Below are 27226 nucleotides of genomic sequence, written 5' to 3' on the forward strand. Positions count from 1 at the left end.
ATGTGCATGGAGAAAAGGAGATACACACCGCAGAACCGTATATTCCAGAACCCAATCGAATAGAAGTGGAAGCCGCTATAAAGAAATTGAAGAAACACAAATCTCCGGGTGTAGATGAAATTCCGGCTGAGTTAATTTTAGCTGGAGGCGAAAAATTGTGGAACAAGATACACAAACTCATTCTTCTTATCTGGAACAAGGAAGAATTGCCACAAGAGTGGAAAGAATCAATCATTGTTCCAATTCACAAGAAAGGCGACAAAACTGACTGTAATAATTATCGAGGCATTTCTCTTCTGTCAACATCCTATAAAATCCTTTCAAATATTCTGTTAGCAAGATTGACCCCATACGCAGATGAAATTATTGGAGATTATCAGTGCGGATTTAGACTAAATCGATCAACTATCGAGCAAATATTTACAATTCGCCAAATACTCGAAAAGAAGTGGGAATACAATACACCGGTACATCAACTATTTATTGATTTTAGAAAGGCTTACGACTCGGTTAGGAGAGAAACATTATACAACGTTCTTACAGAACTTGGAATACCGAGAAAGCTAATTAGATTAATTAAGATATGTTTAAGTGAATCCCAAAGTAAAGTCCGGGTAGGAAAATTTTTGTCCACGAGCTTCCACGTCGAAAATGGCCTGAAACAAGGAGATGCGTTGTCGCCATTATTATTTAACTTTGTGCTGGAATACGCCGTAAGGAAAATCAAAGATAGCAACCAGGGCCTAGAGTTGAACGGCATTCACCAGGTTATGGCATATGCTGATGATGTAAATTTAATAGGGGATGATAGGAGAACAGTAGAAATAAATGCAGAGATCTTATTAAACGCTTGCAGGGACATGGGTTTGGAAGTAAATGCAGAGAAAACTAAATACATGGAAGTGCGTCGGGACCGTAATACGGCAAATTGTGGAGGCGTTAAAATATTAAATAATGCTTTTGATAAAGTGGATAGTTTCAAATATTTAGGATCAATATTAACAGACGAAAATCATATTCACGAAGAAATTAAATGTCGACTAAAAGCAGGGAATTCGTGTTACTATTCGGTTCAAAATCTCTTGTCGTCGCGAATTCTGTCGAGGAATTTGAAGCTTAAAATATATAAAACGATAATCATGCCTGTTGTTCTGTATGGGTGTGAAACATGGTCGCTTACTCTGAGGGAAGAACATAGACTGAAAGTATTTGAGAACAGGATCCTGAGAAGAATATTCGGACCCAAGAGGAACGAGAATGGGGAATGGCGGAAACTTCATAACGAGGAACTACATAGTTTATACGGTTTACCCAACATTGTTAGGGTCGTCAAGTCTAGGAGGCTTAGGTGGGCAGGTCATGTAGCTAGAATGGAAGAAAGTAGAAACGCTTTCAAAGTCTTGACTGGTAGACCCATAGGAAAACGACCATTAGGAAGACCTAGGCGCAGATGGGAGGACAATATTAAGATGGATCTCGCAGAGATAGGAATACAAAGTAGAAACTGGATGCAATTAGCTAAGGATAGAAGTCAGTGGAGAGCTTTTGTGAACGCGGCGCTTAACCTCCGGGTTCCATAGGCCATAGAGTTAGTTAGTTATATATATATATATATATATATATATATATATATATATATATATATATATATATATATATATATATATATATATTGATTCAGTATTGTAAGAGAAAGTTCCATAAATTCCTTAGGTTCCTGACGTTGCATATGTACTACACATACTTTACTCAACAATTCCATCCTGGTTCCAATAATGATTGACATAGAACGCAAACCGTAATTGGAAGTGATAAAGTCTTTAGATATGAATTTAAATTAACAATAATAGATATCTTCTCTCCTTTTTTTCTTCTACTGAAACCGGAAGTAGCAAAAGTTAGTACTTCCGGTTTCAGTATTGATTCCTATATAATAATATAAGAGATATCAGAGAACTGTGTTTAATATGAATTCAGTGTCAGAAGAAAAAGTTCCATCTTTGACCTTAACCCTCTGTCACTACCGGAAGTTACATATTACATTATCTAGTACTTCCGGTTTTAGTATTGAATTTACATAGTTTGGAAGTCTCTACTGTACTTGTTATTATCATTAATGTAATAATGCACACCTTTCAAATCTAAATATGCCTTTCTACTCTATTCAACATATAAATTTCAATACCATATTTTCAAACTTGATCCTACAATGATTCTACTATATATTATTATTAAGTAAACTGGGGGCTTCGATAATAATATTAAATCTATGAGTTTTCAAGAAAAGGTAAAAAAGATGTCAAAGAGAAAATAATAAGATGAATTATATAAGAGAGGAAAATCTTCAGTGACATTTATTGTGGGAACCACCCATTTCGAAGAATATAATGTCAGAAAGAAGGAAATAGTCAACATAAGTTATGACGTCACGAAAAAAAGTGCAAATAATGTATTGTCACACGCAGAATATGCCAAACAAACTGTGTGTATCTGACTTTTTTTTTTTTTTTTTTTTAAAAAAAGCATAATCGTCATTAGAAAGCGTGTGCTTCCACAGATATACTTTGGCGGAAAAAAAAGAAGAAGAAAAAGAAAGAGTTTGAGATGGTATTGCTACACCAGTATTGGAAGATGCTGCGTGTAGTATGTTTTAACCTTGAACGCAATGTTATGCGGAGAAAGTAGGTTTTATGTCACACCAAAGAAATAGTATTAACTGCGGCGAGAGGAGACCGAGTTTGTACGATTTATAGTGTGGCTTCGTGTGCACGCCTTTCGAAACAGAAGCGAAAATGAAAAAAGAAAAGAAGAAGAAAGGACATCATGAGAATTAACGTCCAAGAACTATATATTAACATTTAAATTATCAGCTAATAAAATATACTCATCTCAAATACATACGTATATTCATGAAAACAGTTTCTATTCACAGAAGGTCTTCGACCTCTCACCAAGACCGTATCTATCTATATTTCTAGTTATCTAAAACTATTCATTCACCTATCCACTAAATAATCTTTAGAATATGATATTTCTATTTGCCTAAAACTATTCTTCCATCTACCCATCGAGTAATTCTTAAAATATTTCTAGTAGCCTAGAACTTACTTTCCAATTATCCATTCAATAATCATTAAAATATTTCTAGTTGCCTGAATATTATCTTCTTTCTATTCTTCCAAAAATATTTCTATTGTCTGAAACTTTTCTTCCACTTATCCATCCAATAATCCTTAAAATATTTCTAGATTCCTGAAACTTTTCTTCACCAATTCACTCAATAATCCTTAAAAATATCTCTAGATTCCTCAAACTTGTCTTCCACTTATTCACCCAATAATCCTTAAAAAATATCTCATATCTCTAGATTCCTGAAACTTTTCTTCCTCCAATTCACCCAATAATCCTTAAAAATATTTCTAGATTTCTGAAATTTTTCTTCCATTTATTCGCCCAATAATTCTTAAAATATTTCCAGATTCCTGAATGTTTTCTTCCATCTATTCACCCAATGATCCTTAAAACATTTCCGGTTAACTAAAACTTTTCTTCTTTGTGTAGGCTAATTCCAATTATCCTTAAAGATTTCTAGTTGCCTGAAACTTTTCTTTTATCTGTTGCCCGCAATAATTCTTAAAATATTTCTAGTTGCCTAAAATTTTTCTTCTACCTATCCACCCAATAATGCTCAAAATATTTCTAGGTAACTGAAACGTTTCTCTAAATAGGTCCACATTTTTTTTTTAAACTAAAATGGCAAGCGCCTGGGCTAAATAGGCTGGACTCTAGACAGGCATAGTTATCTCTTTCTCCTCCGCCTTATACTGCATGTTAGAGAATATTATACTAGAAATTTCCGATGTTCATGTTTCAGCATTACGGGGCTGATTGAGATACTGACCACTACCTGGTAGCAACGATAATAAGAGAGAAAATATCGTTGAACAAAGGAAATATTCAATGTCCGAAATCGGAGAGATTTAATTTAAAGAAATTAAAAGAGAGCCAGGTAAGAGAAGAATACCAGATTGAAGTTTCGAATAAATTCTCGGCTTTAGAAGATTCGGAGTACACTAGTGTTGAGGAGGAGGAAAGTTCGGGTAGGAAAATTTTTGTCCACGAGCTTTCACGTCGTAAATGGTCTGAAACAAGGAGATGTGTTGTCGCCATTATTATTCAACTTTGTTCTGGAATACGCTATAGGGAAAATTAAAGATAGCAACCAGGGCCTAGAGTTGAACGGTATTCACCAGGTTATGGCATATGCTGATGATGTAAATTTAATAGGGGATGAGAGGATAACAATAGAAAGAAATGCAGAGGCCCTATTAAACGTTTGCAGTGACTTGGTTTTAGAAGTAAATGCAGAGAAAACTAAATACATAGAAGTACGTCGGGACCGTAATACGGCAAATTATGGATGAGTTAAAATATTAAATAATAATTTTGATAAAGTGGATACTTTCAAATATTTAGGGTCAGTATTAACAAAGGAAAATCGTATTCATGAAGAAATTAAATGCCGACAAAAAGCAGGGAATTCATTTTATTATTCAGTTCAAATCTCTTGTCGTCGCGAATTATGTCAAGGAATTCGAAGCTTAAAATATATAAAACGATAATCATGCCTCTTGTTCTGTATGGTTGCGAAACATGGTCGCTTACTCGGAAGGAAGAACATAGATTGAAAGTATTTGAAAACAAGATCCTGAGACGAATATTCGGAGCCAAGAGGAATGGGAATGGGGAACGAGGAACTACATAATTTATACGGTTTACCAAACATTGTTAGGGTCATCAAATCTATCAGGCTTAGGTGGCAGGTCATATAGCTAGAATGGAAGAAAGTAGAAATGCTTTCAAAGTTTTGACTGGGAGACCAATTGGAAAACGACCATTAGGAAGACCTAGGCGCAGATGGGAGGATAATATTACGATGGATCCGTCAGAGATTGGAATACAAAGTAGAAACTGGATCCAGTTGGCTAAAAATAGAAGTCAGTGGAGAGCTCCTGTGAACACGGCATTGAACCTCCGGGTTCCATAAGCCATACATAGAGTTAGTTAGATCCTGTCATATAAAGGGACTAATGAGGCTTTAACTGCTGTGAGTGCTAAAATCACTGTCGACGACAATTTTGTCCTTATTTACAACACAAAGCCTGAATGTTTAAAAGAGAATGAGGTTTTGAGAGTATGGCCTAGGACACCAGAGTGAGTTGATCCAGCACTGATTGTATTTATTCCAGAGGTCGTAGATTGCTGAGATTTAGGATCGGCTGCGAACAGCTATGTTAAAACAAACTGGCTATTACCTTAATTTCAAATACTTCCTTAATGCATACTATTTTGAAGGTTTTTTGTATAAGATGTGTAAAATATATTATATTTAGTATAATACTGTAAGGTGTGTTTCTGTTTATCAGGGGCCAACTGAAAATAATATATGTTGATAACAGAGACGTATGTACAGGTGTATTCTTGGGGTCAGGAATTCCCTTCAAAATTCTGAATTTTCTGTATATTCAGTCTAACTTTAGGAGCTGAATTTGGAATCCCCCACAAAAGCTTTGGATCCCTGCCGATATGAATTCCTGCTTACGTTCCTCAGGTTTAAAAATTGACTAACATCAACACAACTTGGATAATTGTATAATGAAAAGCAAATCAACTAGAAGAAGGATTAAGCGCTTTATAATAATTTACAGGTTTTAGCCACAAATAAAAAGTGCATTTATAGAAGTCGTTGGAGCGACAATACTAACATTGTATTAGTCCACTTTCAGAACATTTTTACTAGCCTTACATTAAAGAAATTTATTTTAATTTTACATACCATGAGGTACTTTAGGTGAATGGATTATAATCTGTTTCTGGGACTTAAACAAAAGCCAGAATCACTTTGACAAATTAAGGTTATAATAAAGATATAAGAATTACGAAAAAAATCAGAAAATGAAAAATCAAATTAGCTCAAGCGAGCAAAGCAACTCCAATTATATATTTGAGGTGTTGTATTTACTATGAACATCTCATTGTTATTCACCACAAGAAGTGCTTTTAAAATGTCATAGATCATAAAAGTGTCTCCAGAGCTTTCTTTAATGTCATGGGAGTAACCTTGAAATGATACGTCATTTACTTATCAAATAGAAATTTATTAACAAGTCATAAAAACTGTGGATGGAGGTCATCTTTAGTAGTCTACCAATCATTATGAACAATCAACTAGCGCTTATAACAGCGCCAAAAATCAGCCTGTTGACAAATATAGCTATCACCCTAATCTGTCTCCTCTTCTTGTTCCCTGTATGTTAAGTTAAGAATTGCCCTGGGTTACAAGTTAAAATTCTTTTGTTGTGAGGAGAGTTGTCTTTTATAAATGTGCTAACCACTTACATGTTTTTTTTTAAGGTTATGTTCTCATCCATAGATAATGTATAAAACAATTATCTTTTAATGCACTATTTAAAGATTTTATTCTAAGATCAAAATATACCACAAGGAAAGATTATGAAGTCTCAATTTCAGGGACGATGCTCCACTTTTCATGACTTCCAATAGATGTCAATTTTAATTCATGATTATACATAAACTTTTTTACAATTTCCATCAACAATGTCTTGTTCACCCGATCAAAAGCCTTTTCAAGATCAACAAACACAGTACGTGTACGCTTTCTTTCCTTTTTTTATTAATATTTTTTCTTTTAATAAAATCGAAAATAGGAAGGAACGGAGAAAGAAGAGAAAAAATAAAGGCTTTTTTGAGCGTTTCTGCCTAAAGAGTTACGAAAGGGACTTATCAAGTTATATTGTATGTAATGTTTTCTTACCTGCAAAACAAGAGTTCAGGCTATCTTGTTTCGACACGAAGATATCATAAAAGTGATGTCTCATTTTGGAGAGTGTATCTGCTTCTATTGGAAGATCCCTGTCTCGTCTCGTGGGTAACCCTAACTGTACAGAGCAGAAACGCAGATCATAATGCAGTTGAAGAACGAATCGTATTATATTATATTTACAATTGAGACAGTATTCGAAGATAATGGGGAAGATCCCTAATTTAGGGAAATAGTAAAATTTTAGCAAATAGAGTGAGGAAGGGAGTTTTAAAGAGAAAATCTGAAATGCAGAGAAATAATAGGGGTTGAAGGACAGAGGCTTAATTTTGTGACTGTTTTCACTTCTTCCTTCTATTGAGAACAATTTGATAAGCCTGGAAGTTTTCCTTTCCTTCAAATTACCCAGTCCCTCTTGTCGTATCTTCGTTCTAGTGTCAGTATTTTGGAGAAGGCTAACAGTACTTTAAGGAAGGGAACAGATTACAGAAATTACAGAAAGTCATAATCCACTCTATTGCTCAAACTTAATGCTTTTCAATATATATATATATATATATATATATATATATATATATATATATATATATATATATATATATATATATATATATATATATATATATATATATATATATACAGGGTGCGGCACGTAAAACCGGCCCGTAAAGTGAACACATAAAATGAAATGTAATGTATTGAATATGACTACTCACCTTCACAGCAGGTGCTGAAATTGTCCTCCTCCCACTTCAACACACATGTGAGCACGATTGAGGAGATTCATATATACGGTTGTCAGTTCTTATGTTGTAATGCTATTGGTGACATCCTGGATCCTGGTCTTGAGTTCTTCAATTGTGTGTGGATTTGTTTCGTATACTCTTCCCTTTAACAGTCCCCATAAGTAAAAGTCACACGTGGACAAGTCTGGTAACTGAGGAGGCCACAAGCCTTTGCTGATTGTCCTCTCTGGTGTAAACATCTCATGCACAAGGGACAATGATGCAGCTGATGTGTGGCATGTTGCACCGTCCTGCTGAAAGTAACATAACTGACGCTCCTCTTCGGTCAAGTGTGTATAAAACTCCTCCAGGATTCCCATATACACGTCACTGTTCACTGTCGTCTCAAAGAATATGGGCCCAATAACGCGTGTTGCGGAAATGGCACACCAAACACCAATCTTCTCATCATGCAAGGGTACCTGGTGGATTGCGTGTGGATTTTCTGTCGACCAATACCGGTTGTTTTGGGAATTTACGTACCCAGACAGGTGGAACCACGCCTCGTCACTCATGATGAGCATTAGTGGATCCAAGAAACCACTGGCAACATTGCTCAACAGCCATGAACAGAAATGCACCCTCTTCTGCAGGTCAGGCTCCTTCAGTTCTTGCACAACACTTATCCGGTACGGTTTTAACTTCAGTCCCCTTAAAACACGTCTGCAACTTCTCTTACTCGCATGAACCTGTTGACTCAATCTCCTGGTTGACTTTCGAGGACTTCTTGTCATTATCTCCTCCACCTGCATCTTTAATTCAGGTGTGCAGACAGATGGTCGTCTGTTCCTGGGAGCATTTTGAACCGATCCTGTACACCGCCATTTTTCAATCAATTCCTGAATGGTGCTTTTTGCTGGCACAGAACGTCCTGGAAATTTCTCCCGAAACAAATTTTTTGTTTTCACAAAAGATCCAGTGAGAATGAACCCTTCAACAATGGCAACACGCTCGGGTATCGAATACGGCATTATCACACACTCACCCGGCTTAACACAACGAGGCCTTTTTCTCAACTAGTTTCGACAAGTTTAACTGGCTGCGGCTGCACGTGGCTGCTGCAGGTCACTTAAGTCGACCCGACCACGACACGCCATCTCTTGGTAGGAAGGTAGATTATTTAAGTGTTGCCAAAAACACAATATACCAGAATATTACGACGGGCCGGTTTTACGTGCCGCACCCTGTATATATATATATATATATATGCAGGAAGTGAAGAAATGCACCATTTTCAAACTAGGGAAAATTTTTTAACTTTGAAAAGGGATTTTTTGTGTCGTCAGAGGGAAATTTGTCAAGGAAAGTCATCGAACACAACTTGAGGGGGCTCGAACACCCTACGATCTCCACAACAGAATTACGTTTTTCTGTTAATCGAACTATTGAAAGAAAATTCTTATAAATAACTGTATACCATAGTGTAAAATCCTTGCGGGATATGCAATTACTTTTGTTTCTTCATAAAATTTTCCTACTAATAAGTTATAGGGCGAGTTATTGTCAGAAGTTTACATACTAATTACAGTGATTCATATGTAGATAGTATATATTTCATGTTATCAACGGGTTCGGGAACACACAGAAAATCACTAGATTAAATTATGATTTGGCATGTTCGTGAACAAAATAGAAGCGAATAGCGAAGTAGTCATTGTTTTGTATCAACTCGTGTGGATTTATCTTACACTACTGTGCCCCAAGCTCCTTCTTTTCGACTGTGATAATTTCATATCCTGATTAATATATACGAGAATGGGAAAACAGGTTACTTTTTGGTCATTTTCTGACTTTTCACTCTGGTAATTGGTCAAACTGATAAATGTATGTACGGGAAAATGTTGACAATGACTTAACTAAAACTTTTCTATTTAGCCATGTATGTACATTATTCGTATTTCGTTCTCACAAGTAAATGAGAGTATTTTAAGTACTAGCAGGGAAGGTGCGAGTGGGGGTCGAGCCATACCACCGCCCAGATCGGCAAGTCTAATAGGCGGCAAAATTTGAAAAAGGAAAGAATACCATCAAAATATAATGCTTCCTAATAGGCGTACATGAGAAAATAAAATTGTGTTCACTTGAGAATGTGATTGATTACTCCAATCACATTCAGGAAAAAATTCAGGAAATTCAGAGCATTCCTCCTCATTTTCAATTATAAAATTACTAGCCACAGGTATATCGTTCAATATTTCCCTTGCAGTGGCGTAGATAAGATTTTCAGTTAGGGTGGATAAGATCATCAAGGTGTCTTTTATATTTTTTCTATGCAACAATGTTCTAACGCTCCAGTCCAAGTATGCAAAAGGTATACACTCCCATTTAAGACAGGCTTTCTAGCCTACAACATCTAGAGACATTTAAGTTCTAGCAGCGAGTTTTAAACCAATTTACAAATTGTCCATTCCAAATATTAGAACCACCCTAATCAAAAGAGGTCCTCCAGAGAAATTAACCAAGTTTGATAACTGTCCCAGAGATTATTTCAACCGTCGGTTCTCAGCTAACTATTACAAGTACATATTATGTAATGACGAAACTGTGTTCAGAAAGTGGTTAGTTTATTCAGAAAGTAAGAATGCTATTTTCCGTTTTTGTTGCAAATTATTTTCCACAAGTAAAATATCTTTTCTCAGTTGATGGCTATACCAATTGGCGCAACATTTCTAAAGCTTTGGCTAGTCATAATAGGTTTCCTATTCACTTTGAATCGCAAAGAAGGTAGATGGAGCTTTCGATAAGACTGAAGAGTGGTCTTACAATTGATTGAAAACACCAGAAAATGTTAAATATCGGAACACAACATTGGAAGAACATAATAGAACGAATAGTTGTGCAATAATACTAGTTTTTAGGTGAACAATGTCTACCGTTACGCGGAACATCAGATAAACTTTACACAAGTAAAGTAATATTGGTAGTTTTCTGAGACTGGTAGAACTCTTTGCAAAGTTTGACAGCGTCATGGCCGAACACATTAAAAGAACCATTGGAGGACAAAATAAATACCACTGTTACTTAGGAAAAGATGTCCAAAATGAAATTATACAAATTCTTAGTGAACAAATTAAAAGTAAAATACTGTCTTTGTTGAGAGCTACAAAGTAGTATACTGTAATACTAGACTGTACGCCAGATATTTCTGACACAGAGCAAATGACAATAATCTTTCGTTTTGTACAAATTACATACAGTAATGGAGAACGCCTTGTAAAAATTTGCGAACACTTTCTTGGTTTCTACTGGTAACAGACACCAATGGTCCAGGACTAACAGAAGTAATAATTAAACAGCTAAAGGAAATGAACTTTCCTATCGAAAACAATGAGGTACCAAGGATAATACAATGGTTCCAATATGAAAGGCAACATTCAGGTATACAGAAGATAATTTTTAGAAATAAATTCCCGTGCCTTCTATGTTCCTTGCAGTAGTCATTCACTAAACCTTGTCGTTAACAATGCAGCCACAGCATCTCAGTTTTGCCACGGCTCAAGACATTTTGGCAGCACAGTAGTAGAGCCGAATTACAAGGAAATGGTCCCAATTTTACACGTCCGAATTGGACGAAATTTCGTATAGATGCTAATTTGAGGTCCGTGAATAGCGTGGGAATAGTCATTCGATTACCTTTTGCGTACTTTACGAGATATACAGGGTGATGCAAAACAGAATGCAACATAAGACAATCCGATCCGAGTCCGAATGTGATCGAGTCCGAATTGGACGAAATTTCGCATGGATACTAATTTGAGGTCAGTGAGTAACCTGGGAATAGCCATTCGATTCACTTTTGAATACTTTGCTACATATACAGGGTGATGCAAAAGTAAAATAATATATCAGCATTCTGTAATTCACCGGTATAGAATCATGAAAGCCCATACGTGGATACCAAAATGAATATGCGGAATCTCATATCAATAATAAGGAACGCAGTGTCTTGCAGGAAAATCTCCCGTTGAGTATTGGAGTTCCGTATGAAAATGAAAGGAGAAACACTGTTCGATGTTGAGATCCTGGAAAGAAGTAGAAGTCTTTGAGGATATATGTCCCTGAAATCGCACCGTTTACCAATTGCAGTAGCTCCTTGGAAGGTCAACATTAGAACGGAAACTGGGTTTCACCGACTGTTAAGTAAACAGTAATAGACAAAGTTTGGCAAAAGAAACAGCCCAACTCACATGTTCGCGTGCGGCAGGCCGCGCCTTGCTTGTCAGTGTCGCTTGCTGTGCATGTCAAACTGTCATTCTGCATACACGATTCAAATATAGTAAGTCTCTCCCTTACCAAGAACAGCAGATTCATACGATGGGCTAATCCAAGTACATTCGAAATCACCGTTGGAGATCCCCAGGCCAATCACGTGATGCACAAATGAAACCTTAATCTCCACCGACAATCATAAGTCATAACGGATGATATACGGAGGATCAACATCTCTGGCTAATATTTCTTGCTGGACTCGGATTACATAGGTGTCTTATGTTGCATTCTGCTTTGCATCACCCTGTATATCTCATAAAGTACACAAAAGCGAATAGAATGGTTATTCCCACGTTATTCACCGGCCACAAGTTAGTATCTGTACGAAATTTCGTCCAATTCAGACTGTGAGGTTGGGACCATTTCCTTGTGAGATAGGGGAAGTTTATGATGCCTTACTTCAAATAAGTAACGACAATAGAGCAGATAGAATGGTCACCAACGATGTTCTGTGTATAGCAAACCAGCTGCGTGACTTTCTTTCCCTTTGCTCACTCGTTATCTGGTATCACTTTTTACTCCACATAAACATAATTTTAAAAAAAGTCTCCAAAGCATTGATTCTCATGTGTTGGATGCAGTCGGGTTTCTTGAAAATATATCTCAGTACTTTGAGAGGAACTTGACGTGATGGAGTTGGCATCAGCATTAGATATGGATGATCTACGGATAGATAACACACAGCAAGCTCGAAGTCGAAAGAAGAAGAGACAGTTTCAGTACGAGGCAGAGGATGAAGCTATTGAAGATCGACAAAGTCGATTTTTATTACAAAGGTCTAGCGGTGATTGTGTTAGCTTTAAGATAAAGGTTTTAGCAACTTAAACATTACAGCGAGTATTTCGATTTTCTTTACGATATAAGTAATCTTAAAGATATGCCACCTGAACTTTTGTCTGAAAAGTGTAGCAAACTTGCCAGCATTTTAACACTCAAAGAACCGAATGATATTAACTCTAGTGATTTGAAAGACAAACTGAAAGTGTTATCCGCTATAATTAAGCCTAAAATTTCACCAAAATAGACTTTAAAATTAATTAAGGAACATGATTTTGCTTCCAATGTCAGTGTTGCACTTAGTATTTTGTTAACCTTACCGGTAACAGTGGCAAGTGGAGAACGAAGTTTTACGAAACTTAAGCTTATTAAAAACTATCTACGTTCTTCCACGTTTGAAACATGCTTGAGTGGTATATGATATTAATAGAACACGAATTGCCTGAAACGTTGGACTACGCGAATGTGATAAAGAAATTTGCTCATTCAAAGTAAGAAAAGTTTCTTTCAATTAAGGTATGTTAAATTTATGTATCTCTATTGTATTTCCTTTATAAGGCTTAGGCTAATCACTTAGTTTTGCCGTAATATCTGATTTACTATATTATCTTTGGAAACACCTTTTGATGTAAAATAAGCTTGAAAATTAAGATTCTTAGTCGTGACTAAAACGTAAGGAGTCGTTTAAATATTACTTAAGCATTTGAGATTTTTTTTTTTTTTTTTTTTTTAACTTTTCCATTTTATACATGTGTTTAAATACAACATCTTACTTTTTGGTGACACCTGAACGTCTTTTCTCAAAATAAGGCTTGTGGATTAAAGGAATGGCATGTGAAAGTACTGTCTAGGGCGGCAAAACTGCTAGCGTCGGCCCTGAGTAATAGTATAGGCTCTGTAGAATTCATAGTATCTTTTTAGATAGTAACAACTTCTAATTTTTTTTTCTTTTATTTATTTATTTTGATTCTCTGCATTCTTGGTAGTCCTGATCAAATAGAATCAGCATACTGTATAATTTTAGTATTCCATTCCTCTATGGACAAACAAGCAAAACATACAAAAGAGAAATAGAGGTTTAACATTGAATATTATGTTTCATGGTTCATTGTCTGCACCAACAGCATAGCATAGGATCAAACATTACAAGCACGTGCTTCCTATTTATGCTTACGTCACACGAAAAATACTCAACAACAACAATCACGTGACATGCAACTTGAACATTATAATATCCTGCATTTATGATATTCTGTCTCAATGTATTCAACATTCTTTTTGTCGTAATCAGCGATGTTCGTTCCGGAAGGAAGAGAGAAATTATTTATGCTTTTTAAACAACCGAAACAAATTCGATCAGATGGTGTTGAATAGACGGAAATCGCATGCAAAGTGTTGGCTTCCGTTTTCATTTTACTGATTTTGTTGTAAATAACCTTACATAACGCAGGTTGTACTGCGCCAAACCTTCTTTCTAAAATATTTTTTAAAAAGAATTCCCAATATGGTCGCATTTGAGTACATTAGTAGAAGTCATATCTCCTAATATATAACTTGGTATATAGGTCCGCGGTAGCATAGTGTACACTGTTCACCTACTACCTGGGCGACCCTAGTTCTTATCTGGTGGAAATTAGTTTCTCGTTCCATCGGGCTATCTTAAAAACCTTGGGGAAGGCATGGAAAATTGACCTATGAACCTTCTCTTCCTACTACATGGTAGTGAAACAGATATTTTCTCCGAAATCCCGTGTTGCCAAGAAATTCTAGCTAGCTGACAATTCTCGACCAGAGGAGTGCGTATTCCTCTCTGCCACTTAAGAAAGGTTTTGGCGAAAAAGAAAAGAAGTAGCGTAGAAACTCCGAATGGTTTGTGTTGTTTTGTTATTTGACACTTTGAGTGAAAAAATCTTTCTCCTTCCTTTGGAGAGGAACAAACTTCGAACTGGGCGGCAGCTATCGGCGAAAATAGTTGGTGAGCAAAAGCTGATCTTCTCCGTCACATGAATAAGAGTGCTTGATGTTGCTTTGTTATTTGACACTTTCAACTTGCTTTCAAAAGAATATTTCTTTTTCCATTGAGAAGGAATGATCTATATATGCAGACAAGTTGGTCAGTGTTTGTTTGTTCCCCCTTCTCTATATAGAAAGAAAGAACCCACATATGTAAGCCATTAATCACAGTGTAATGGGGACCAAAGCTAAGGCAACGTCGTTGAACATAAGTAAAGTTACAATGTCACTAGTAAGAGGATATGATTTTTCGGATAGTTCCGATTACCACCCACTAAGGTTTTTAAGATTCTGCCAGTTCTATACTTGAGGATTCGCAGGATTTCGCAGGCCTTATGTACTTACTTCCACCGAGCCCTTAGCTTCGTATACTTGTCCAGAATGCGAGACTAGGGATGCCAGATATCCAAGCACCACCTGAAGTGTCCGGGTACGAAATACATTCTACGGGTCTACCGGCCAATCAACTAAATCTACGGGCTCAAATATTAAATTACCTGTAATTAATTATGTATGTCATTTAAGCTTTAAATACCGTATACGTTTGGCTTAGTTTTGTTACTGATTTACACTAATTATACTTTTGTGTAACAAAAGGTTAGGTTTAAATTCTTTTCATCCTTGCGACTATACAGGTGTAGGTATACAATTGTAGGTTTACTGGATGGGCTCAGATGAGTATTTTAACCATATGTTTGTGGGTATAAATAATATTGTTTCGCGACCCCCAGGTGCAAATGCCAAAGACAAACAATTTAAATATGTAAAAAAGAAAACAGTTGCAATCTAAATGGAATGATAAGAAAAAAACAAAAGCAATGGTGATTGGAACGAAGAGGTCATTGTCAAATATAGAAATAGGTGGAGAGAAGATAGAACAAGTGACTTAGTTTTCGATACTTGGATAGCATTATTAGTAATGTTATGAAGTACGAAAGTGAAAAAAAAGCAAGAATAGGAATGACGAAAAGGATTTAGGAGGAAGAAAAACTTATTTTGTGGGTCCTTCAATAAGGAGGTGAAAAATATTCATAAGAATGCCTCTTGTCGAGTATTGTACTGTGTAGAGCAGAAACATGGACATTAAGCAAAAGCGATTTTAAAAACCGAAAGCTTTAGAAATGTCGATGAGAGGAAGAATAGAGAAAATTAGATGGGTCGAGCGGAAAACAAATGAGTGAGCGTTAGAAATGGTGGGGAAAGAACAATATTAGATGTAATTGATAAGAGGGTATGACTTCAGGGACTGACTTGGGGGAATTCCCTTCGGAACTACGAAATTCCTGCCAGAACACATCTCCAATCATGCTCAACAAGGGTTATCAGTAATTTCACAGTACTCCTGTAACCTCCTGGGTATTTAAATTTCAACCCGAGAGAAATCGTCTGAAACCAATACTGCACATTATCAGGAGGTGGGGATTCAAGTAAAGTCCGTATTTTTCTGGCCTCTTACAATGTTTTCCTATGTATTAAAGAATCCTACCGACTATTACCAACAGAGGTTCTTTTTTTAAAAAAAAAAGATGGATGTAAAATATTTTTGAATATGACTTTACGTGACTCATAATTGTCTCAATTAGGGATGGTTTCCCATACTTTGTTTGGATCATTCTCCGCACACAAACCCAACTCCACAAACCATAGCATAGACTCCATACCGTACCTTTTCTTGTATGGAGGGGCTGCAATGAAATTGCGCACACTTTTCCGGTTTTATCAGTTTTATCTGATAATCCATTGACAAGTTGTCATTATGTACAGGATTACGCACAGAAAAATTAAGCAATGTTGTCAGAGAGAAAATATTTTCTCTTCTGTTATGTAAATCTGTAAGAAAAGAGGGCAGCTGAATACCCGAACTAAGGGTCGAATAAAATTACTACGACTGAGCTGATTTACAAAATACAGAGGAATTAACACATAAGGATAGAGAAGCTATATACTGCATTCGAAAAAAAAAAAAAAAAAAAAACTTCACACCTGTTCGTCCGAGAAATATTACAGAGGCTGTTCAGTAAATGATTGAAAGAGAAGTTGAGTTCAGTTATGATGGAGAAAAGTTTCTGTTTGTAAATAAAGGAGCTAAGATTATTGCCCTAACTTGTGCGAGTAACATTAGGTACGAACAATGATAGCATTTACTGTGCATAGTCGTAGTGTATGTAATAAAACATAATACTGTTTCTAACTAATTATATATTCTAACTACATTAGGAAGGTGATTTAACGTATATTGACAGATTCCATATTATTAATAAGTAAATCGTGTAATTTTGCAAGGATTATATTGGAATGCAGTGTAATTAATATGAGGAAGTAGTTTACTCACATCGTTGTATTATATTAATAGTATTGTAATTTAAGTTTATTGTATCCCACATATTACTGTAACAAGTATCCTAGTATATGACCGGGGAAAAACAGACGTTAACGACAGACCTTAATAAATTTACCAAAGCAAAGTTTTACGACAATGGAGAAAATTATTCACTTTGATTTTCAATTGTCAATTTTTGCATAAAACTTGCCTAGTAATGGAAAGTATGCATACTATATTACTATTATTATTATTAACATTGAGAATGTTGTCATAATTGTTTACTTCGTTTTATTTAGGTTTCCACCTAGAATATGGGCTTCAGAACCCCCAGTAGCTCCTCGAACGACAAATAGGGCGGAAGCATTTCATAAACATTACAATTAAAAAAAAAAAAAATATCTTCACTGGGTCCAGATATTCATCAGGTGATCTCATTTCTGAAGATACAATCAGAAACAAAATTGAAATTAAGATCAATTGCTAAAGGAGATACCAGTACACAAAGAAATGAAGATTTAAAGAAACATAACTTTATATTGAAGCAGTATGAAATGCTTAAAGGTGATACATGTTCAGATTATGAGACAAGAAAATTTTAACATTTAGATTGTAAATTTGAAGGTATCATAACTTCTTGTATCTACTGATCAAATTATATTTCGTTAATCCTCAATATAATATGAATTTTATTTCTAATTTCTGTTTCTATGTTAGTCTGAAGGAAAACCTTCTTTGCGCACAGATTTTAAATCTACCATTGTGGCAAAGTCGGACAAAAATCTGCGTTCAAAAAGGCCAACAGAGATTTGTGCGCAATTCGGGATCTATATAGTGCGCAATTCAGTTGCTCCCGTATGGAGGCTTTCTTCGAAGTCACGTGATCACGTGATTTACCAGTAGCATTATTGGGATGTGTGGCCAGAACAAAACTTTCCTTCTGTTCAGTGAAAAAAAATGTAATCATAAAGATAACAATTAAAACGTTAGTGAGTTTTAGTTTCCTGATGAGCTTCATGTAGTTATTCCCTGTATAAATTACTTATTCTCCTACATTCATTTTTTATTTTTACGTTCTTCACCAATTTCGTTCAGCATCCCCAGAGCATTCTAGGAGTAAGTCGGTTTCTTTGACTAAACGATTTGAGAAAGGAAACAGTAAAAGTAGGCTTTTCAAAGAAACCGAATGATAGTAAGAACAGAGAAAAACTATCATGCGAAATGAATAATTTGGCCATGAGCAGTTCGTAGTCGTGTGGTTTCAAGCGCAAGTTCATTACTCAGCAGTCCGGAATAGCTTCTGCCCTATTATCACCAAAATAGTTCTTCGGTGCTATCTTTAGATATAAAACCTTGACTTAATTTACACTGAAACTATATTCACACTTCTAAAGGTAATGTCAAAGGACCTCGTAATGGTTTTATCTGACCTTTGTTAATAAATAAATATCTAGATAAATAATTTAAAATATCATGCTTTAATTTTAGTATTTTGAGTGTTTTATAAATACAAGGTTACTCAAAAAGAATCATAGAGAACCAAAGCTTATTTATTTCGTACTGGAACGACATACAAAACCAAAAATTTGTCGAGAAACAAAAGGAAGGTTGTAAATTTTGTGGTCTGTCTTTGTAGGTTATGTTAAAGACGCTAGAGGTGCCGGTTGTTGTGTAAACAATATTAGCAATGCTAAAAATGACGACCATGAAGGTAAAGCGTGCATATTGTATGTGTACGAACAAGATCTGTCCTAATAATGTAGAGGCATTTTCGTAAATAATTCAGATTAGATTAGATTTTTAGTTTAGCGTCCCTTTCAGCAGCGAGGCTATATGATACGTGGACCTACTGATTAACGTGGAGTCCGAACCACATGAGCTCCCGCCGGAAACCGAAGCCGGGTCTCCCACGCCAAAGGCGCGTACGCTAACCGAAACAAGCACCACAAATGAACTGTACTTCACGCTGACTACAGAAATTTCAACTTGCCGGATGTTTGTGCTTTATGAAAACTCCTCGTCGGCTAGAACTAGATTATCGGTTGGATGTCTGCAAGAGTTCCCCCAATGCTCACATTGGCACCATGTATTTCTATGACTGCTTCATCCAGTTTCTACTTCGTATTCTAATTTCTGCGAGAGCGATCTTAATGTTGTTCTTCTATATGTACGTAGGTCTTCCTAATAGTCTTTTTCCTATCGAGTTTCTAGTTAAAACTTTGAAGTGTTCCTACTTTCTTCCATTCTGGGTAAACGGGTATACCTTTGAAAAAACTTGTTTTTATACAAACTGCGTAAATTTCATGCACAATTTTAATTGAAAACTAGTTCAAATACTTCAATCATTTTTGTGAAACGCCCCTAAAATAAACTTCAATGACCCCTTTTCTTCGTGAACCCTTTCCTGGTTTGCTTATAGATATGACACCAATACTCTATGCAATTCCCAAAAGCTTTCTATTGTTCGTACCTCTTTAGTTGCAATAGTTGACGTAAGCAAATGTACCGTACATACCAATACAGTGATTGATGAGGATGAGGTTAATGTCAGTTGTAAAAAGAACTTCGCGATATCTCGAGATATCGATCGATAATTTGATATTCTCAAACAAATATCAATATCAAAAATAAGTATTTCTGTTTGATTTATTGATATTTCGATATCTTTTGTTTTGATACCTAATATTTCATATTTCTTTTATTTTTATATTTCGATGTTGGATAATTCTTGATACTTCGATATAACGATCAAGTTTCAATATTTTATCGAAATAATCCGGATACCACACAACTCCAATTGTGAGTTGTATCTATTTTACTTGTGTCACAGTCCTTCATTCGTTTTTAGTTCTAATGATTATTCATTGCTTACAATCAAGTCAAAGGATCAAGTTTTATCCGCCACCATCAATATTAATTATTACGCGTCTCATCCTGGCCCGTATCCAGGGGGTCTCGGGGAGGCTGAGCCCCAATAAATTTTTACTGGCCCCCAAAATTTTCACGGTAGGCTTGCAAATAAACTATAATATGGTTGGATCCGTCCCCACTAACTCCTACCACCCTCTTCATTTTTGGGCTAGCTACGGGCCTGGTCTCATCTATTCGTGCAGACGGCAAGATTCCGAACTAATTTCATTGTTCACAAGTAAACATCAGACATATGGTAGTGTTGTCAGATGTACTACTTTTACTTAAAATTTCTTGCTTGTATGTGATTTTTCAAGAAAACAAAAAAGATGAGTTGAATCTAGTCTTGTTTGTGTGGAAGCATTTGTGTATATACTTTAAGTCGTTTTGCGTTGAATATGTAAAACTATTAAAATGGGACCAAATATTAAAATGCCCAGGTGGCTGCAACTTTCTGTATATATAGGGCAAGTTGTTAAGATTACTTTAAACATTAAAGTATATATTTAAAAGGTATTAATATTTATTCATCTAGCCCTACAGTGTACGAGATTTTCTTCTTTACAGTGTTTTAATACTTTATATACTGGGTGTATCAAAAGTCTAGGGCCATAGGTCAACTCTAATGTTATTATGAGAGAAGAAACTCGTAATTTTCAATCTTAAATGCTTGATTTTTTTTTTTTTTTCGTAATCGCACCAACCGTTTGAGCTCCAAAGCAGTAAGATGTCTTAAGTTAAATGAAAAAAAAATAGCAAAATTTTCTGTTCAAGAGGCTGCTCGAAAGGAACATAAAAGGACACTGAAAAATGACAGAGGACGTGCACATGAAAATGTAAGAGAACTTAAAACACTTGAATTCGTTTCCCCAACAATGCTGTATTTTCGATATGGTCGGGGCCCAAGGGAACAACCTGATAAACTGACAACGTTGCTTTCTGATTTAACATAGAACAACCGACGCAACTACGCTATTTGTCCCCCTGGGCAAGAACTCACCTTAGCGCCCCCTAACCAACCAAACCAAAACGCTCCCCCAAATATCTGCCCAATTTTGCGCTCTCCCAATCCGGCATCTGGAGCACACGCCCCTCCCCCCCAGTTACGTCTGCATAGGACGCCTTACCAGTGTACAGTCCAAGTGTCTGGTACAATTGAAAAAATTCTGTTATCTTATTTAAATAGATTGAATACAATCTGTTTCCAAGACATTTCCTCTCCTTTTCCATATTTTACGTATTTTTACTCATAATGAAATTGATGATCCCATGCTTTTTAACACACCTGTAATAGCTTTTTTTCAGCATTGGGCGGAATTAATTTGTCATTGCTATCTTTTTCTTCAAATCGTATGTAATAACAAAACTAAAGAAGAAATGAACTATGTCTGCTGACTTTCATTACTCTTATATTCTGGCAACTCTGCATAGTAATCCGGAAAACCAGTCACGTCTCCCTTCCTTTTACATTCTTCAATCAATAATGTTACGTATACACAATACCAGCGACTCTACAAAACCAAAATTCAGTAACTGTTCAGACATGTAATTCCTGTATTTTTCACCATACCCATGAACGAGCCAGTACTATGTACCCGTAAGAGCACGCGCACCCTGGTTTGGGAACCGCTGTTCTAGATTATAAGATGTACACGCAACTCCTGACAATTATAATTAACTGCATGATTAATGTTATTTAGAATTAACAACTTATATATATATATATATATATATATATATTAAAAAGGAAAAGTGAGGAAGATTTTCATGCAGTCATTTGTTAAAGAATTATAAACATTATCTACAGTTAAAAAGTTTGCAGTGAGAGTTTTTTTCTCTAATAAGCGATGCTTTCTCTTAACAATACCTTTTTTTTTTCTTTCTTTCTATTACTGTGTATTTTTCTTTCTTCCCGTCCAAGTGTCACTTTGGTTGGTCAAAAAGACTACAATTAACCACTTGTTTGAAATAGTAGTGTACAAGTTTCTCTCTTGCAATTTGAACAAAGTAAATCATATACGTTATATACTGTAAATGTGTGTGTGTATGTGTGAAAGTTTTTTTTTAAAGTTTGTTTTATTGTGTAATTTCTTTTTCCCTATCTTATGAATAGGATGATAAATTGTAACAAAGAAAAATATACAAAAAATACACCCTTATATATATATATATATATATATATATATATATATATATATATATATATATATATATATATATATATATGAATAAAATAGGTCATTTTTTGTGAAAGTAACAGAAGGACTCAGTATCACAAAAGCTGTGTGAAACGTTAAGATTTAGCCGTGGAGAGAATTATACTAAGTTCATTTGTGTGAAAATAACCGCTCTTAATTCCCAGCTTTGAGAATTTTTTTTCCTAAACAGTATTCTTATGAAACTTTTTCTGCTACATATATTTACACACTACAACACTTGTAAAAGACTACTACGCATGTTATTTTTATCACATATGTCTGTGTCTCTTTTGGTGTGATATTGTATATTGATATATTGTGGCAATTAAAAGATTATATGTTTCTCACACATATATGGCTCCTTAACTTTATCCTATTATACACTTTATTTTATTTCGTCAAAGAAAGAGAAAGGAAATAAACTGGACAATGTTTAATTCTTAAGTGGTAGTTTACTAACAAGTAAGAATAGCATCAACATTCTAGCAATAATTCTATATAATTTCTCTCTCTTTTTTTTTTTTTTTTTTTTTTTTTTTTTTTTTTACTGAAATTGCTTTGAAAGTTAATGTCTGTTCGACTGAAGAATTAACAAGCCAACTAAAGGATGATTTATTAACAATTATAGTAAGTATTCCCAGCATCCGTAGAATACGTCGAACGAATGTCCATTTAACATTTCTTCATTGTGCTATCACAGTTCATGTTAGCAGTAGAAAGCCTTGAATACAGGCTATCTTTTGATAAAATATCACGAAGGGAGGAGGCCTACCATTCAGTTTAACGTCCCACGATTATGCTCGTCAGGTTAAAGGAGACGGATGACTAAGGCAAGTGAATGATAATAGAATATTTGGTGGAATTAAAATGTGAAAGGAAACCAGAGAACTCAGAGAAAGCCCAGGATGTGATGTTGTCCATCACAATCTTACCTTCCCAGGGATCGAACCAAGGAACCCCCGCAACAGAGGAAAGCGCTCTACCACTGAGCCACCATTCCCTCCGGACATTTTTTTTAGATACGACTTTTAGTCATAGTTCAAAATGTCTTAAAATGTCCTGAAATATTTTATGAATGAACTTGAAAGTCTAGAATGCTTTCTGACCGAGGTTAACAGTAAGTTCCTATTAATCAATGCCAGGGTGTATTCTAGACAATTTCTGTTCACTTATAGAACATTTCAGAACATTTTTGGACATGTTAAAGTATGAGCAAAAATCGTTTGTCTAGACACTGGTTTATCTTTCGGATATCACTGGTGTTGGTTTTGTCCTGCATAACCTAAGGGTTCCATAAAAAATATAAAATACAATAACAGATCACAACCAACATATACAAGCAGTCAGTGAATGTTTTTTCTAGATAAGTAAAGCTGTTATTTTTAATTGTATCATCTGAATGTTTGATGCATTGTTAAATCATTATTTGTTTATTTGTTTATTTATTTATTTATTCTGTAGAGAGCTTCATCTATTGAAATTTAACTAATCAAAAGTCTTGAGTGATATCACGTGGCGAAATTCTAACGTTCTCGTCTTTGGTGAAAGTTGTCTCGAGTTCAATTGCCGGTGAGGACACTCGGTCAGAGAGGCGTAAAAGCCTTTTCGGGCCAGCTATCCTTACTATTCTTCATTCACACCAGGCAAATGTCGGTATGGTACCCAGGCCGCTTTCTTCCTTCCCCACTTCTCCGCGTTGTGGGATCGCTTAGGGACGTCATTCCTCATACGTAACTGCCCGTAAATATAGACGCAGAATGTCAGAAACATAATTCCTAATCGTAATCCTAAATAGCTTGATAGTGTAACTGTTTACTCCAGGTGTATTATTTGTCCAATGATTGTTTTCTTTGGCTATCCACTGTATAAGCGCATCAGACTGAAGTTTGGGTGGGCGACTGTCGAGGGAGAGCCACACATTTACCTTTTACTCTGTAGTATAAAGTTATTTTTGTGCTGACAATTTCCTGGAAAGCATAGTAACTGAACATAACAGTCCATATTGAGTTAGAACGTGATCATAGTTGTCACAGAGATCAAACAATTCTTTTAACGAAATAAAAAAAACTGACCAAAGCTTAAAACACGCTTTATTTTAAATTATAATAACGGTTTCGGATATCTAACATATCCTTCTTCTGACAAAATCGAAAATCTGTCTGAAGATCGATACAAAGATTTTCGATATTGTCTGAAGAAGGATATGTTAGGTAGGTATGCGAAACCGTTATTATAATTTAAAATAAAGCGTGTTTTAAGCTTTGGTCAGTATTTCTTTCGTTAAAATAATCAATCCAAAGCTATGGATAGTTTTACTAAACAATTCTTTCACGGCCAAAGTTGAAGGCTTGTTATACCTTAATTTATCACATTGGAGATGAGGTGCTGGTACGAAAGTTTCTGTGTGCCTTGAATCTTAACATGTATTTGAATTTAATATTATATATCTGCTTTTAATTTTGAGGTAAAAAAAAAAAAAAAAAGAGGTTACGGTGGCTCAGTAGTAGAACACCCACCTCTGTTACGAAAGGTCACTGGTTCGATTTCAGGCCATGTGAAGTTGTGATGAACATCTGCCATGAATTTAGTCAGGATTCTCCCATTTTGCATCATATTCTGATCCCACCCACCATTTCATAATCTTTCGCTTTCATTTATTCCTCACAAGTTATGGGGACAAATCGCTTTTGAAAAGTGAGCTCTTTAGGTGAATTTTGTTTTCAAATGTACTTGAGGATATACATAAAAATAGAAAGAATTTAAAATTCCATTCATAGTAATAACTTTAATACTATGTTCAGTAGCGATATCATGAGAGAAAACGTATATGAGAGTATGTTTATGGCATCCACATTCAGATCCAGTAGAACGAAATTCAAAGGGTATATATATATATATGCATATTCCATCAGCACCACAACTTCATGGTGCGAAGGGCATACATTCACGCCATCCATACTTAAAGGGTTAATCATTTGTCTCTGTTAGCCTATAGCCAATAATCGTGGGACGAAAACTAGAAAGATCACTATTTAATTAATTTTCTAGGTAAGATAAATGGAGAGAGGTTTGTTCCCTCATACAATAGCAAAAAAGAGGAATGTGCCTGTCCTTCCTCTGCCTCGTACACCAATGATCAATTGAGGAGTTTGATGTAATAAGGGCGTAAGCGATTTACGCCCTTTTTGCATCAAACGCATTTGTGGCTTTTACCATGCTTGTTTAGCCTCCTGTCAAAGTTTCAACTCAATATCGGAATAAAATGCTGCATATTACATTGTTTTATCTAAGGAAAAAAAAAAAACACTACTTAAATTTTCAACATCGTTTTTCTTTAAATGCACATTTAAGACTTACGCCCTTGTTATATCAAACTCCTCAATTATTGATACCCATATGATAGATATCATAGAACGTTAATTTCACACCTATGAATCAGCAGCGCCATTCCAGATTTTCCTTGACGATGGACGGGGGACAAGATTCTCCCCCGATATGAGTTTCAAATGTTTTATTAGTACACTACATTCAAAATTTCACTTAAAAAAAGTTCTTTCTGAAACTCAGGGGAGTGGGACAAACAGAGAGTCCTATCTCGTGTAAACTTTTTGTGCTCGAATAGGACATTTAAATCCAATTAACAATCAAATCAAATTCAAATTCTCATTGTTTTTTTTAAGCTTTAACTAATTCAAACATTTTTTTTTTGTTTTTTTTGTCACAAGCTAATTCCAAACTCTTCTAGTCTTTTGTAGCATTCTAGACAGTTATGTGTTTCATTAGAGTTATAATTTCATCTAATGAAATTTTTATTACTGATAAAATTATAATGGCTGTAGCAGGGTCCTTCACAATGTTAAAAATAAAAATGTACGATTTTTCACATCAAAGGTATAGTTTTTGCTTGAAACTTATGTGTTGATAAAGTAAAAAAAAAAAAAAAAAAGAAAGAAAAAAAGAAAAAAAAAGAAAAAAAGAAAGAAAAAATCGTGTTACCATCAACACTGCTAATATCGACAACGCTCTCCAAATACCAATCTTATTGAACTATTTCTTGATTTAAATATCGTTATATCGTTTCACCGTTGTGCAAGGTAAGCTGTTATAGACTGAACACTAATGGACTCATGGGTACAAGTGAGGGTTAACGCGGGTTTCTAGCTGGACACAAATTTTCAAGGCTTTTCCTAACTGTGGATTTCATTATGATTTTACTTGACGAATAACATCCTTCAAATGCATTTCCAGTAATATGAGTAAAATTACTTTCAGTTCGAGCCAAGTGACTTCGTGGTGATGCATGTGGGTGAGTTTTCTTCTGTTTCCTCCCACTTTCTTCACTCTACCATTTCATCAGTATCATCGGAGCGAAATCATGAAATATTAAACTAATTAATAAAAACCTAAAGGCTCAGGTCTGATATTCTATTCGACGAGTCATCCCACCGTTCTTCTGGTATAACTGAAGACAGCCGGGCCTGAGCGTTGTTAACACATGTGATCTTACTGTTGTCAAAATTGTACTAAACTACTATGTAGATCTGTTGTAGAGACAGAAAAAAGAAAAAAACTGCTTTTAATTTTGACTTTCAAATTAGGAGTTTGTTCTCTATTGCTCAGTTCCATTGATATAGCTACAAGTTGTCGGTCACGACCAGAACATTATTGATAATTCCATGAAGTCGGAATTAGATGGTCCGTTTAGTTGATGCATGTATATGAACCTACGGGTTCGTAGAAAGTTGCTACTTTCAACTTTTTGGACTGGATTTCCAGTCGTTAAACTGAAGTTGGCCCTAATTACCTCACGATCCTAGTGAACACTGAACCAGAGGTGAAATCACGTACGGAAATATGATATACCGCACATCAAAAACCAAATTATTAGGGATGCATTCGAGTCGAGTCGAGACAGAATTTTCCTGACAAAATTCGAGTCGAGACACAGCTCTTCCAATAGAAATATATATATTTTTCGAATCGAGACATCAATTTTACGGCACATTTTCGAGTCGAGACAGTCTCAAATCTTGTCTCGTGCGCATCCCTACAAATTATATATATATAAGAAGTTTAATAATAAAATACAGCCACATCTTACCTACACATAGCA

The 27226-nt window shown here is 35.3% G+C and overlaps 1 protein-coding gene across 1 annotated transcript in view; it reads right to left on the minus strand.

The window, feature by feature from the left end:
• Positions 1 to 27226, minus strand: part of LOC145667825 (endothelin-converting enzyme 2-like) — a 249678-nt gene that overhangs the window by 221189 nt on the left and 1263 nt on the right. The window lies entirely within an intron of this gene.

This window comes from Thermobia domestica, chromosome 13 (assembly GCF_964235325.1).
Source record: "Thermobia domestica chromosome 13, izTheDome1.hap1.1, whole genome shotgun sequence".
Taxonomy (NCBI): Eukaryota; Metazoa; Arthropoda; class Insecta; order Zygentoma; family Lepismatidae; genus Thermobia; species Thermobia domestica.